This window comes from Pongo pygmaeus, chromosome 12, assembly GCF_028885625.2.
Source record: "Pongo pygmaeus isolate AG05252 chromosome 12, NHGRI_mPonPyg2-v2.0_pri, whole genome shotgun sequence".
NCBI classification, from domain to species: domain Eukaryota; kingdom Metazoa; phylum Chordata; class Mammalia; order Primates; family Hominidae; genus Pongo; species Pongo pygmaeus.
The window spans coordinates 79,159,879-79,176,613 of NC_072385.2; positions in this window are offsets into that span (position 1 = coordinate 79,159,879).

Below are 16,735 nucleotides of genomic sequence, written 5' to 3' on the forward strand. Positions count from 1 at the left end.
GTGATCAGATGGCGAGCGGTAGCGACGCTGGCACTCTTGTTTATTTGTGTTCATTGAAAGAAATTGTTTCTTTCCTAGACTGTCCCTTCCCCCATTCTGCCTCCCCTTTTCCCACAAACGTCTCTTTCAGTCTCATTGCCCAGATTAGGTCCTTACTCACCCCTGACCCAATAAGTATGCCTAGGGGTATGAAAGGATACCATTTAGCTTAGGCTTGTGCTAAGAGCCACGGCATTGCCTCTCCCCAAAGCAGGTAGGCGTCATGTAGAAGGTATGCATATCCCCTACTCCTACCTCCACCACCAAATTGGAATAGTTACCAAGAGTTGAACAATGGATGTTGAGGAGACAACTATACTCCCTAGCATAGTTTAGATATCACTTTTTCCAGGACACCTGCCCTGTTGCCCTACGTCCAGATTTGAAGTCCTTCCTTGTATCTTTTCAGCACAGTAGGACTGCCTGTTTACTTATGGAACAAGAAGAAAAAAATAGTTTCTTTATAATTCGGTGGTCATCTTCTAAGGAGGGGGTATCTGGCTAATGGGAGGTCCCTTTTGAGAGTTCAGATGTAAGGCTGAAGTTGTCTGGCATACAGAGGGGAGAGTCATGGAGTGAAAGGGACAATCCTGGGCCAGTAGCCTCTACCTGGGCTGAGAGACTGAGGGTAGAGTAGGGTGGGGTGAGGAGTTTAAGGATTGAGGTGATGCAGCCGACAAAGATGCTTACGGGGAGAGGAGAGCTATGTGTTGTGGAGTGTAAACTCTGTACCTCCTGAGGTTTTCCCTATGCATTCTTCAGTGAAATAGCTTTTCTTATTTGCCTAATATGAGTGGATTTATTTTAAGAGGTTTGCATTCAAAGTGTCAGGGCAAGAATGGGGGCCAGGCTGGGCACAGTGGTTCACGTCTGTAATCCTAGCACTTTGGGAGGCCAAGGCGGGTGGATCACCTGAGGTCAGGAGTTTGAGACCAGTCTGACTAACATGGAGAAACCCCGTCTCTACTAAAAATATGAAAAAAAATTAGCCGGGCGTGGTGGTGCATACCTGTAATCCCAGCTACTCGGGAGGCTGAGGCAGGAGAATAGCTTGAATCCGGGAGGTGGAGGTTGAGGTGAGCTGAGATCGCACCATTGCACTCTAGCCTGGGCAACAAGAGAGAAATTCCGTCTCAAAAAAAAACAAAAAACAAAAAACAAAAAAGAATGGGGGCTGACCTTGGAACATGATGACATTTGGGTCTCACCTGCCTGTACCCCTCCTTAGACTCTAAATCTCATGAAAGCAGGGACCACGTCTGTCTTTTTCACCTCTGCCTAGCTCAGTGCCTAGTACACAGGAACTTGGTGGGTATTTGTCGAGTGAATGAATAAATGAATGAACAAGCTTGGTAAAGTCAGAGAAACCTTTGTCACATCCCAAGTCTGCTACATTCTCATGTGTGGAATGAGGAAAATTATAATCACCTTGTAAGCTTATCATGAGATGTAAGTATAATTTAATAAATAAATTTAATTTATTTATAAATTAAATAAACCACAACTATGATTATTAGCTCTTCCCAAATTTTACCAACGAACCTACAAATACTAATAATCACACCACGAACATTTAGTGAACATTTCCTTTCAGTAAGATCCTTTGCCCTTTGCTAAGCACGTCACAATAATTACTTCCTTTAATTTTAATCCTCCCAACCATCCTGTAATCATCCAGATGTCAGCTGTTCCTTTAGGACATACCACATACCCAGCATCCAACAACATCTATCATTAATCAAAGGCACCAAAATCAAGATAGGGAAGGAAGGAAACTTTTTCTGGCCTGTTTCTTGCTCCCCCATTCTCTGGACGTGCACAGCTCAGTTGATCTAGTAAGACTGGATAGAGTGTGACTAGCAATTTACACTTAAGAGCTACCCCAGAGCAAAATGTGATGGATTCTCGGTTGTTGTAGCAACGGAGATCATATGACCTTAGAGAAGGCAGAGGCGGAGCCTGTGGTCACTAGTGATGGGAAGAGTCGAGGGTGGATTTGTGAGCACCAGGAATCAGTGGGCTTTGTTTTCTGGCAGGGTCTATTCCTGGAACAGCTGAAAATACTGAAGGCTAAATTCAGACTCTTGGATGAGACTCAAAGATTGACTGATGAGAAGCAGAAGAGAGAAAGGGGCTTTGTTCCTCTTTGTATAGGTCCCCTGTGCATATCTAATATTTGGGGACGTTAGTTTTGTATTTCTAGAATAGGAATAATAATATCTGATCTCTCATTTCTCATGCAGTATTTAGGAGTTTAATGATGTTCAGAATTTATCTATGAAAAAATGCTATACAGACAAAAATTATTTCATTACATATATATATATATATAAAGCTCCATATGTACTCTGACACACTGAAGGAAAGGTAATACTGACTAATTTAAGATTAATTTCTTCATGAGTTGCAGGTCTGTGTTGTGTACTGAGATCTCCATAATAATACACTTATAGTTCTATATGCATGTATAATATAAATAAATGTATACTTAAAATTGTGGATGCTCTTAGAGGCAGAATCACATGCTTGTTGCTGTTCTTGGATTTCTGTCTTTTCAAAAAATATCAAAGGATCAATTTGATAATATAGTAACACAATCAAATTAAGTTGTCATTTGCTTTACAAGTCAAAGGGATTACTCAAACCTTAAAGCAACTGGTAAAGAAAGTAACAAGAAAAACTGACTATGAGGACTTCAAACCCTCTAGATTAGAATGACTTCATTGTATAGACATGTTTTAATCAAAAGCAGTAGAGGACTTTAATCAAAAGTGATAATGGGCCATGCCTGTAATCCCAGCACTTTGTGAGGCAGAGGTGGGAGGATTGCTTGAGCCCAGGAGTTCAAGACAAGCCTGGGCAACAAAGTGAGACCCTGTCTCAACAAAAAATAAAAAAATTAGCTGGGCATGCTGGTGCACGCCTGTGATCCCAACTACACAGGAGGCTGATGCAGGAGGATTTCTTGAGCCTAGGAGGTCAAGGCGGCAGTGAGCTATGTTCATGCCACTGCATCCCAGCCTGGGAGACAGAGTGAGATCCTGTCTGGAAAAAAAAAAAAGTGATCATGGTCGTTATTAAGTTTTGGTGGTTAAAAGGAATAAGCTTCAGTCATCTGAAAAAAGTCCCTTGTCATGGAATGCCCAATTCTCCAATTGTGAGCTCTACTACAACTAATTTTAAAGGACTCAGCACTGGGACACCCATGCTCTAGTCTGAGTCCCTCCACTAATGTGGTAGATAACCTTCAGAAAGTCATCTAATATTGCTGGATCTCTGTTATCTGCCAACTGAAGAGAACAGAGTAATTAACTTCTACAGTCCTTTCAGCTCTAAGATGCTGTGATTACTTTCAATCATTTCCAGAAAACTTAGTGCTTATCTTTGGAACACTGCTAAGCAACAGCCTAAAATGAGAGCTAAAAATGAAGCAAGACTCAATACTGTCGAGTTACAATTATAGCTAACGCCGCCAACATCTACACTACACTGGACCCTGTGCCTTACACTTTGCATTTATTATCCATTTAATCTGAAAAGCAACCTCAGGCATGCCCAAGTACAATAACCTACATCTCAAACAAGGAATGACAACAAATTTTAGAATTTCCAGGTACCAGCCAACGAATCCTTATTTACATAAAGACAAATCTATCCTGTCGATATCACTTTGGAATAGCACAGGGAGAGACGATTGCTGGGTTTGCTTTTTCATGGCTTTTTATCTACTTGAGGCATTTGGGAGTTTACCAAGCTCCAGAGCATAACTACAGATCAATTCTTAGTCTTTATCTTACTAGACTTTTCAGCAGCATTTGACATAGTTAATTGAAGCAATTCTTGAAACAATTTCCTGGCAGGGCTTCCGGAACCCCAAACTCATCTGATTCTCTTCCCATCTCTCCAGCCACTGCTACTTACTGAACTCTCCTCACCTCCCCAACCTCTGCTTGTTGAAGAGCCTTTTCTCTTCTCCACCTACACTCACTGCCTTGGTGATCTTATCCAGGCTTGTGGCTTTATATGTTGGTGATTCTAAAATTAAATCTCCCCTCCAGGTCTCTGCTCTGAACTCTGTAGGGGCCAAAAAAAAAAAAAAAAATTCCCCTTCACTCCCTGAAGGTTTGCTGAAAAATCAACTGATAAAAGGCAGATTAATAGGATAAATGGCTACAAATTTATTAATGTACATGTGAGAGAACCACAGAGTAATTACTCCCGAACCTCCTATGGGATTCAGAAGATTATATACCAGCTTGAGGTTTACAGAAAGAATAGGGGCTTGGACCATGTATTTTGGGGTGAAATATTTTGGTTTTCTTCAACTCCAAACAAATATATTCAATTGCCAACTCAACATCTTCACTTGGGTATCAATCTCAAACTTAAGATATGCGAACTTTTGATTTTCTCCTCCAAACCTCCTTCTCCTCCTCCTCCAGTGTTCTAAAACATGGTAAAAGGCATTACTGATTCACAACCTAGCTGTTCAGGCCAAAAACCTAGGATTCATTGTGGCTGCCTCCTGTTCTCTTTCATGCTGCCTCCTGTTCTCTTTCATGCCACACTTAATCTATCAGCAAATTCTGTCATCTCTATGTTTAAAAATGATTCAGAATCTGACTATTGTTCACCAGTTCCATTGCCTCCATCTTAGTCCAAACCTCTAGCATTCCTCACTTAGGCTATTACAGCAACTTCCAATTGGTCTCTTAGCTTTCACTCTTGCTTCCTACACAACATCCCTCCTCCCAACGAATCTGTTCTCCAAACAGCAACTTGTGATTCCTTTAAGGGGTAAATTGACCTGGCACAATGGCTCATACCTGTAATCCTAGCACTTTGGGAGGCTGAGGTGAGAGGATCACTTGAGATCAGGAGTTTGAGACCAGCCTGATCAACATGGTGAAATCCTGTCTGTACTAAAAATACAAAAATTAGCCGGGCATGGTGGTGGGCACCTGTAATCCCAGCTACTCGGGAGGCTGAGGCGGGAGAATCGCTTGAACCCAGGAGATGGAGGTTGCAGTGAGCTGAGATCGCACCACTGCACTCCAGCCTGGGCAACAGAGTGACAGAGTGAGACTGTGTCTCAAAAATAAATAAATACATACATAAATAAAGTGTAAGTCATTACTAACCCAACTACATTTGCTCATACTGAGAACGTAACAATCCCTAGTTCTTAGCATGGCCTGTGAGATCCTGTGGGAACTGGCTTCCTTCCTTCCTTCCTTTCCCTAATTTTTGTATTTTTAGTAGAGACAGGGTTTTACCATGTTGGCCAGGCTGGTCTCGAACTCCTGACCTCAAGTGATCCACCCACCTCAACCTCCCAAAGTGCTGGGATTACAGGCGTGAGCCACCATGCCCGGCCCCTTTTTATTTTTTTATAACAAGTAACCTTCCTCTCTGGTTAGGGACTTTTGTCTTTTTTCTTTAATGCTGCTTCCCAGTGCTTACAGCAGTACTTGGCACATGAGATGTTCTTGCTAAATATTTGTGAAATGAATGAATAAGTCGATATTATAATGACAAAGGCATGTTATAGAATGTGTCTAGATAATTTACTCAAGATGAATAAGAACAGCAAGGAAATGCCTTCACAGCAATCAAAGAAACAATCTGTTCTTCCCTGGGCCTTTTAATGGTCTGGTCTGTCTCCTGCCTTGCTTCAGGAGCGCACAGGAACCCTCGCCCACTCGGATGTGCTGTTCCTTGCTCTGGTCTCCGTGGACACCGTGAGCCTTGGCCTTACCTCCCTGGATTCCGGCTCAGCTCCCTGGCTCTCCATGTTTGGATGAACTGCCTGGACCCTCCTCTTCAGCTTACACACCTATACCAGAGTTCAGCTCATTAACAGAAAAATAGCAAATGCTATTAGGTAATGAGTATAATGCAAATGCTGCATTATACTCATTACCTAAGTAGTATTTGCATTATACTCATTACCTAAGCAGCATTTGCATTATACTCATTACCTAAGTAGCATTTGCATTATACTCATTACCTAAGTAGTCCAATTCATTTTCCGATTAGAAAAAAACAAGGAGGAAAATAAAAATCAGCCCAAATCTCTTTTACATATACCCTTCAAAGATAATAACTATAGCATTTTGGTTTAACTTAGCTTTAGGTAAGAAACTATCTTGCCCCAGCTATGGTCCTATAAGATTCACCCTGGCTGGACTAGTTACCTGGTCTTCCCACCAGGAAAAAGGAAAAGGTCAGAAATAAAATATAAAGTAACATTTTATAGTTGATGAATCAGAAAAAAAAGCATCTGAAGTATCATTATGTTGGTGAGGTTCTGATTAAATTTGCAAAAGTGTGTATATATATAATTTATGTAAGTTATTATATATATAAAGTATGTATTATATCTATGTTGCTAGTAAAATTTTAAACTACAACAGTCATTATGATTGTATGAGAGTATAACACTTTATGTTACAAAAATATTTATAACCTTTTTTACCCTTAAAATAATCTACTAGCTGAAAAGCTTTGCACACACAAAGGTAATATTATAGTATAATCTATTTTAGCCAAAAAATGGAGAATCACCTATGAGTTCAATAATAGTGAAATGGCTAAGTAAACTGTGACATTAAAATCTCCGTGAAAAATTATTTTTCATTAAAATTGTAATTATGGACAACAGAAAAAATGATTATGATGTAGTATTAAATGAAAAAGAATACAAAATTAAATTATAAATAGGTAAAATATTTATGAATATGGACTATGGACAGTGAATGGAAGATAATACAAACACAAAAAATCATTGCAATGGGACAAAATTATGGGTGATTTTTTTTCAAAGTACTATTTGAGTATATTTACTGCTATTATTGTTTTTTATATATTGTTTTACTACAAAAGGAAACAGACAGCAAATAAAAATATGCAATTGCTGATCTCTGAAAGCTTATCCTCTTGCAGACAATGTTTGTGGCCTACTTAGCAAGTGTTCCCAGCCCCCTTCCTTTTTCTACAGAAAGGTTGAAAATGCCATAGTAAATTTCCCAGCCCTGTTTGCAGCCAGTGGTTGCCATGTGATATGTTCCTGGCCAGTGAAATTCAAAGGGAAGTCTGTTGGAATGCTGCAGCAAAAAAGTTTCTTCACTAAATTAGTGAGACCCATGAAGAGAATCCATTTTGTCTTTGTCTTTTTGCTCTACCTTTTTTTCTTCTAAAGATAGAGAAGGGAGGGTCTCACTATGTTGCTCAGGCTGGTCTTGAACTCCTGGCCTCAAGCACTTCTCCCATCTCAGCCTCCCAAAGTGCTGCGATTACAGGCCTAAGCCACCATGTCCAACCTTGCTCTGCCTTTTTGCTTATGAGGATTGCTTCTGAGAGCTGTGACAATCATCTTGCAACATCACCAACTCTTTGGGGAAGGCAGGGTGGAATGATAGAAAGAAATTTAGTACTTTATGACATCACCGAGTCATTAAACAACCTCAAGGACAGACTGCCTCAAGACTTCTTGATAGCTAAACACACAAAAAAAGCTCTTGTGGTTTGAACCCTTTGATAGGTTTTTCTGTTACTTGCAGCTTAATGCATTTTAATTGATAAAATAAGAATCATTGACACACAGAGTTATGCAAGTATATAGAAACCACAAAGCGACAGGAAACCTTATAATAAATATACAGATTCATTTAAAAGAATGTTATATTTTTATAGAAGGAAGTGAAAAACAGATAACCCAGTTAGTGGTTACTTGTTGCAAAGTTCCCTAGATCTGTTAATGTTTCTTAGTAAAAAAAAAACAGTATTTAATATTTCTCATTAAAATAAAGCAAAAATCCAGACACCTTCTTTGGCTTGTAATCTTCTTTGGCTGATAAACATTTGTTTGTGTGTCTCAGGAAGCAGCCAATTAAGGTATGATATGGTAGTTGTTTTTCTCTTTCCCTACATCCTCTGACTTTCTTTCATTAACATAGAATACTACTAAATTATGTAAGATAGAGCTCTCTGGGATTTGAGGATGCACTACCTTAGTGGTGAGAATGTGATTTCTTTATCGATTTAGTATTGGGAGTCTCTTCAATTCAGCCTCTGTCTCTACTTACTACAAATCTGGTTTTGAAGATGATAACGAGTTATTGAATTTGCTGAGAGGGGAATTGATTGCCTAAAAGCTGGAGAAGTTGGTGACAAAATAGCTTGTTATAAATGGACTCTTTATTAGAGACACAATTCTCACTTATCCTGTTTTTTCCAAATGGTGGATGATGTAGCAAGTCAGCTGACTCTTGGGTTAAAAAAGAAAGCCAGGAGAATGGGCTCTGTAGTTACTATCGATGAAATGGTTAGTCTAGTATACACAGTAAGAGTAGAACTTAAATAGCAAGTTAGTGGTAAGACTGAAGGAATAGGTTCTGCTCCACACTGTGATTAGATGATGACAAGATGGGGTGAAATGTCCGCAGCATGTTTCATTCTTGTGACTACCAGAGTTGGCTGGCTGGGGTTTGTGGGGAGAGAGAGGGTAAGCAGCCTCCTTCATTCGTTACTGCTTTAGGAAGGGCTCCCCTGAAGCTGCTTGGGGAAACAATGTTGTTAGCAGTTCAGGTGGTGAATATCTGTAAGTAACAGAAAACCCATCTCAGAGTGTCTTATACAAATATCTTTCTATTTTGTTTTTGTTGTCCTACATGACAAGGAATCCCAAAAGTAGGCTGATGTTCATTTAGCTCAGCTGAGCGAAGTGTCACCAGGCATCTAGTCTCTTTCAATATATCTGCTGCACTATTCTTAATGAGCCAGTTTTTGCCTTCATCTTTGACTTCTCCTGATTGTAAGATTGCCATAACTCCATCATTTCCAAACCAAGGCAGGAAGAAGGGAGTGTGAAGGGAGGACACTACCATCTTTTTCTTAAAATCTAGAAATCAAAATATTTCACAGGAAAACTCAGGAGACTTATGTTTATGTCTCATTGTTCAAATTGTGTCATATGGCCATCCCTTGGTGCAAGAGAGGCTGGGAAAGAAAATATTTGGCTTGGTACTTTGCTAAACATTTTATGTTTAATATTTAGCCTGAGCAGAATTGGGGTTCTGTTAGCAAAATGCTGCCGTGAAAACATAGGAGCCAAAGAGTAGAAACATACTATCCTGCTTTGCTAAAGATCATTCAGCCACTTTTAATTCCTTAAAGGCTCTAGAGCTCCAGAGCTGTGTTAAGAGTCTGGCAGGAGGCAGCCACAGAGCCCAGGAAGGAGAGCAGTGTCACGTGGAGGAGCCACCCTAGAGCAGCACTGCGGCCTCTCTCCCCACCCCTTTCTCCCTTCTCCCCATGGGAGGAGGAGTGACTTCTCTGATGGGGGATTTGGGAGGGAGGAGCTGGGTATGCTAACCTCGTTCCCCTTCTCCCTCCTCTCCTTTGGGATCTTCTGACTCATCTGTTTCTGATCATACAGGAAGCTCAGCGGGGCAGACCTTGACCTTACGGGTGAAAACTGAGGTTGTCCAGCTGTGCTTGTGACTGGGGATAATATGGATAAGTCTCCTGTTGTTGTACAAGTAATCTGTCTTTATTACTAAGCCATTCTTAGTACTAAAGATGATAATTTTGATTTTCACTTATCTGACACCTCTGTCTAACTCTTAATTGTTGTTGAGCTCAGATGGATAAAGAAGAGGTGACATAACGTGAACACCCTAACAGCCCCACATGCCTGAGCCCATGTGTATCCTCAGGCTAGAGCGACCTGGAAAAACCCAAGGCTCTAACGATCCATACTGACAAACTTGAATGTGGGAGATTATATCAAAATATGTGATCTCCTTTATTTGGGTTACCTTTGGTTTCCATTTCTATGACATTTTCCTGGCAGGACCATGTCATTGATCACCTGTAGGCCCAGCTAGATTCATATTACTCTATTTGGTTGAACTTATGCAGAGTCCAGCATAATTTAGCCAAGGTGTAAGGATGATTAAGGCAGTAAGATTGCCCCAAAATTACTTCAGGGATGGATATTTAGAGTTAACAAAACATTAAGTCTTCATTCTTGGATTAAGTGAAAAACAAACTCTGGAGGAAAGAAAACAGATTTCTGAAAATATCATTTCCTTCTCCCCATAGCAAGAACATTGGCAATCTTCATTGTCAAGCAGCTGTGTTTGGAAACTTCTCTTATTTGTCTAGATTTGGGGTTATTCAAGATCCTGTACAAGTTATGACTGGTATATCTAAGTTTAATCCAAAAGAAACTCTAATTTTTTTAAGCCATTATCTTTAGGAAAGTTCAGCCATCAGAACAATACTGAAAACTTCCTGAAGTGCTTTTGAGACCTCATCAGCTCCCTACATATGCTGCATGTAAGGAAAATGTAGTTTTGTGGCTTCTGGGCAACTCTCATAATTTAAAACATATCCTTTAAAATCAACAGACCCACCCATGTAGAAGATTCAAGTAAATTCTCACTGCTTGTCCACCCAGCGATATTACTATTTCCCCGAGGAGGCCTCTTCACATGTCTTATAACGTGGTGGGGAGGCTGATTGGGCAGGTCAGAGTGACTCTGTCTCCTGAGCTTCCCCGCTTTGGTGGAAGACTGGCAGCAGGGCACTCCCAAAGATCAAGGTTATACCCTGGCCACTCAGTGCTCCGTTAGCCCATCCTGGGGCTGTTCATGTCAGAGAACCTAAAGCTAGGTTGCTCAGAAAACTTTAAACTGCTCTGAGCACCAGGATGGAAGCTGATGATACTATTGGTTCAAATTCCAGGTGTTTGACCCAACCAGAAATGTTTGAATGTGATTGGAGATTTCCCATCTCGGTGAGGCTAAGGAACAATTAATCTTGACCTTAACAGTGGTAGCCTAAATCATTTTTCCTTCATTTGCCAAAATGTACCCAACCAAGTAAAGTTAGTGTATCCTTCAGGGTTTTATCAGAGAAGCAAAATCACTAGGGATGGTTCAGTAATGAGGGATTTAACCATATGCAATAAGTAGGAGCTGGCTAACCCATCTCTGTGAAGCTATTACTTCTTCCTCTGATACTGGAGCTTGAAGTCAGCAGGGCAGGTCATCAGGAAGGAAAGATAGGTATGAAGCAGGGGAAGCACAGACAAACTGGAGCATGTGAGGGTGAGGCGGAACCATGAGGATGGGCTGGCCTCATATTGGACTCTTACCTCCCTGCAATCCTACAACTTCTCTGATGCAGGTGACTTGCAGGGGAAGCTGGCGGCCTCTCCTTTGGAGAGTGATGCCCTTCACCCTGGAATCATAGAAGCTGACAGAGGAGACCTGGTGGGAGCTGGAGGAGCTGCGGGCCAAGCTACTACCCCTTGCCAGCCAGTAGAGCAGCTAGAGCAGTGATAACATGTGTGGGCAGCAACAGCACACTGTGCCTGCTGCAATCTTGTTGTTGCTGTTTTTTTTTTTTTTTTTTTGAGACAGTCTCACTCTGTCACCCAGGCTGGAGTGTAGTGGCACAATCTTGGCTCACTGCAACCTCTGCCTCCCAGGTTCAAGTGATTTTCCTGCCTAAGTCTCCTGAGTGGCCGGGATTACAGGCGCACGCCACCACACCCGGCTAATTTTTCTATTTTTAGTAGAGATGCAGTTTCGCCATTTTGGCCAGGCTGGTCTCAAACTCCCGACCTCAAGTTATCTGCCTGCCTTGGCCTCCCAAAGTGCTGGGATTACAGGTGTGAGGCACCACGCCCAGCCTGCAGCAACCTTCAGATCATAAAAAAATATGATTGCTTCATTCCTGCCTTCTAAATCTTAAACCACATTTCTGTTCTGATCCAGGTCTGCTGTGCAAGGAAGAGAATTCTGGAACTGTAGTCCCAGCTGAGCTAAATCGACATAATAGGCATCCACCACAGGGAAGAAGGTGGTTGAGTAGACTGCAGAGATATTAATGTCTCACCTCTTGATGTTTCCAGATAGAAAACTGAATGTGCTTTACAGCCAAGTAGCCAGATCTATTAACTGAGGGTAGGAAAATGTAAGCATTTTATCTGTGCATGACAAAAAGAATCTGAGATAGAGCACATAAAAGCTAAAGCCCAGGATAAATTATTCAAAATATAAGAAAGATACAAGGAAAATTAATAGACACCTTGAACAGAATAAGAGTGCTAAAGGTATATGACCCACCACACAGAAGGTTTCTTGAGCCGTCTCTGTAGCAATAGTAGTAATAGCACTGGCTGAAAGACATTTAGGTCTTCATCATCATCCGTTTGAGTAGGAAGCAGGGTTGTGAAGGTTAGAAAACTGGGAAGGTTCTGTTCTTTAAAACTCCCTGTGAAGGAAAGAGATTCAGCAATCCTGGTCAGTTCTCAATATCTCTGAGAAAGTGCCTCTGTTAAGTCATCCAAAGGGGTAAAGTGAGGTAATGCACATGATCTGTCAATTTGTCAATATCTTCACATCACTAGTGGCTCAAGGATCCTAATGGTACATTTCTGATTGGATTCCTGGAATTCTTTTTCTTTTTCTTTTTTTTTTGGAGACAATGTAGTTTCACTGTGTTGACCAGGCTGGTCTAAAACTCCTGGACTGAAGCAATTTTTCTCCCACCTCAGCCTCCAAAAGTGTTGGGATTACAGACATGAGCCACTGTGCTCAGCTAGGTTCCTGGGATTCTTAGTAATCTCTCTTTCACATTTTTTGATTTCTATAATTTTTTCTAAAGGGAAACTAGAGGCTTACAACCAGTTGGGAAAAATGAGCCAGCCCCTCACTTCTGTGAAGGGACATGGCAGTTCTTTAAAGCCATCACTGTGATCACTGTTCGTGAGAGACATTCTGAAGCATTTCAGCAACTTTTGGAAGGTGTCTATTTAGTTAGAGAGCTTTATGTGATTTGAAGCTGCTGCTTTTACTATATACCATGAAGCTGTGTGTCGTACTAATTGCATGTCTACAATCACCCTCAAGTGCATTTATGTTTGACCTGCATGTTATAAATATTTCAGATCCATGTGCTTCTTGTCTGAGAAGATGACTGATTTGTTCTTTCCTCTGTGGATTGCAAACTAGGTTGATCCTTACAATCTAAACAAATAGAAAGCCAAGGATCATTATATTTTGGTTCGTATGATAATATTTTAAAGGGAGAAGAATTTTAGCTAATGTGAATGACATAAGATGCAAATAATGACTGCATATTTGAAAGGGAAATTAGTGTCATGAAAATTTAAACTAAGCAGGAAAAACATAAAATAAGTACATGATGCAATTGGTAAAAAGAAGGGCATCTTGTTGACCCTATAAATAAATAAAATCTCCCCCTGGATATCCTACATGACCCTCAAAATGTCCTTTTCAACGTTTGACAGAAGCTGGGCCTCTACATTTACAAGGTGTAAGTGTGATTCATATGAACTATATTTGAGTTCTGTAACTTCTGTATGATACAAATTGAAAACGTCTTAGCACCACAGAACACGGATCAATTACTGAACATCTCAGCAACATAAAAAATATTGAAATTGCATTAATATATGGGCTGTAGTGCTTAATCAAAGTATTCTATGAATTATTCCAAAATATATACAATTTAAATCAATTACCACCCAGAGATATTTGACACTGAAAACAGAATTTTAGATAAGAGTCCTTAATGAATGGAGCCTTAACTGCCTAGAGTTTCTGAATTGAATGAGATTAGGATGTGGCAAATTTCCTATGAAATGGAAGGTCCCTGACAAGGTCCAAAGAGCCAAGCAAAGCTGCCACTTGGCATGAATGATGCTCTCTTTAAGGACAGCTTCCTCTTGGGGGTAGAATGCTCACAGCTACCTTGGTGAGTAGGAGCTCATTTTACAATACAGGTCAGCTTGAGACAGAACCACTACCCAAAGGCTTAATAAAAGTGAGTACGGATGGACAGGTAAAGCTGCGAGGAGTGGACATGCTCAGATGAGAAGACTACCCTGGCTCCAGAGGTAGCTTCTGGGTGATCCTCTGTTTTTACAAAATAAAAAAGTCTGATTAGAACAGGCATGTCTTCCTTCCCCTCCACTCTTCCTTCCTCCCTACAACCAACCAAACAGAACAAAATAGCTATGTGAATAAAGGCTTTGCATGCTGCTTCTTTCCCTGTTAGATATTACAACCCAGATGGGAGATGCTCATTTCTCCTTTTCCCTCTTTCCCTAGCTCACCACTGAAAGAGCATTGATGTAGTTACTGATCAATTATTCATTGGGATTCATTGGCCAGTCCTTAGTTTAATAGAGCAGAACAGACTCATCTCGGGGCAAAAGCAAGGCCTCAACAGAGGCTACACCGAATCAGGGAAGGCATCCTGGTGCCTGTGTATGCTTGGATAGAAACTGAGCCCTGTAAATCCACATGTGTTTAGCACAGGTTCTCCAACAGTCTGCTCTCCGTGGTTCCCTGGCCTTGAGGAGCTTGACTATGGATGTCTTGGGGAGAGCAGCACAAGGTATAAAACATTTCTGGCATCCCAGAAGTTGCCCTTGGGGGTACTGGTTTTTAATAGGCCCAGACACTGTATGGCCCCTTGGTGGTGTAAAATTAATAGGGGCCTCCAGTTTCAGAGAGAATCACAAGACACCAGTGTGATACTGGTGATCCCCATCACCAACAGAAGACTACCAGCCATGGAAGCGGATCTCTCAAGCTTCCTATCCCTTTTGCAGCCCCCCAGAAGAGATATAGGCCCTGAGATGGTATTTCAGAGCTCATGTATGTACATACATACATACATGCTCACATACAATCCAAACTTATGCTGGGGAAGTAAAGAGCTTTGAATACCTTCGCGATTAGTTTAGATCAATTTTAATAACTAAAAGTGACCTGAGAGTTACCAAATCTGCCTAAAATGACACTAAGGGATGGAAATGATGATTTGACAAAACGCGGATGAAAGTCATGATTAAAAACCTATGTATCGAGCCCTTTTCTGTCATTTCCTTCTACAAATTGAGTTTCTTTAAATAAACTGGTTACCAGAGATGTATCATTACATAGTTTCTGTAAATTTTTTTTTATTTTATTTTTTGAGACAGAGTCTCGTTCTGTCACCCAGGCTGGAGTGCAGTGGCGAGATCTCAGTTCACTGCAAGCTCTGCCTCCCCAGTTCAAGCGATTCTCCTGCCTCAGCCTCCTGGGCAGCTGGGACCACAGGCATGTGCCATTATGCCTGGCTAATTTTTGTATTTTTAGTAGAGGCAGAGTTTCACCATGGTGGCCAGACTGGTCTTGAACTCGTGACCTCAGGTGATCCACCCACCTGGCCTCCCAAAGCGCTGGGATTACAGGCTCGAGCCACCGCACCTGGCCACAGTTTCTGTAAACTTTTAATGTAGAGATACAACAACAGCACAGAGAGAAAAAGAATTGGATAAAATCTTTTTCTAGTTCTCTTCCCTGAGTATGTTTCAATCTATCTGTAAAAAGAAATACATAGGCAACCCTGCACAGGGCGTCAAGAAACCAGGGCCCTGGCTCCAGTATGGGAAAGCTGGAGATTTGACACAAGCCCCAACTCTCTCTAACCTCGGTTTCCTCATCCAGCAAAAAGACCCTACAGTACAGTTTCCCCAGCTGCTTCCAATTTCCTCTCAACTTGTTCGTGAATGAGTCATAACCTGTCCTTTTAAAGGGGCCACGGCATTTGCAATACATCAAATGTAGGTTAGATGCAACCCAAACAGCTATCCCATGTAAAACGCCAATTACGTAAGCAAAGGATTCCTTGACTCCAGCTTTCGCATGTTAACTGTGGAAATTAGACTTAATCTCGCCCACGTTTCAAAGGGAAGTTACTGAATGGACGTTGATGTGTATTAGAGCCTAACGTGGTGGCTGTGGGACAGAGCACCTGGGATCACTGACGGCTCTGCTCCCATCAGTAAGTGGATCCTGGCCACCAGCATCTCAGCTGCTTTGCCAACTCAGAATTAAAGGAAGAGAGAGGAGATGCTCAGGGCTGCTTTTTTTCCCCCTTAGAAAGTTTCCAGAAAGTTATTTTATTTATTTATTTATTTATTTATTTATGACAGAGTCTCGCTCTGTTGCCAGGCTGGAGTGCAGTGGTGCGATCTCAGCTCACTGCAACCTCTGACTCCCTGGTTCAAGCAATTCTCCTGCCTCAGCCTCCTGAGTAGCTGGGACTACAGGCGCATGCCACCACACCCAGCTAATTTTTGTATTTTTAGTAGAGACAGGGTTTCACCATGTTGGTCAGGCTGGTCTCAAACTCTTGATCTCAAGTGATCCACCCACCTCGGCCTCCCAAGGTGCTGGGATTACAGGCATGAGCCACCCCGCCAGGCCCAGAAAGTTAATTATTAAATACTTCAAATATATAATAAAGCACAGATAAAAGTATAACAGCATATATTCATCTATACACAATTTTTGAAACTGTTAACATTTGGCCACATTTGCCTCGATTAAAAAAACAAACAAAAAAGGAATAAAAAAATTTTAGTTGGAGTTGAAATGCATCCCTAGCATCAACTGAGATGTTACCTCTCTCCAGAGGTAATAGCTTCTTATCGTTGATATACATTTTTCATGTCTATGTTTTTATACTTTTTCTACATATTTATTCATGAATAAATAAGATATTGTTTGTGTGTTTTTCTCTTTTACATAAAAGATATACCAGAAGTGACTTTTTGTCACTTGCTCTTTTCTATTCAACTTTACATTTTCGATTAATCTGTGTT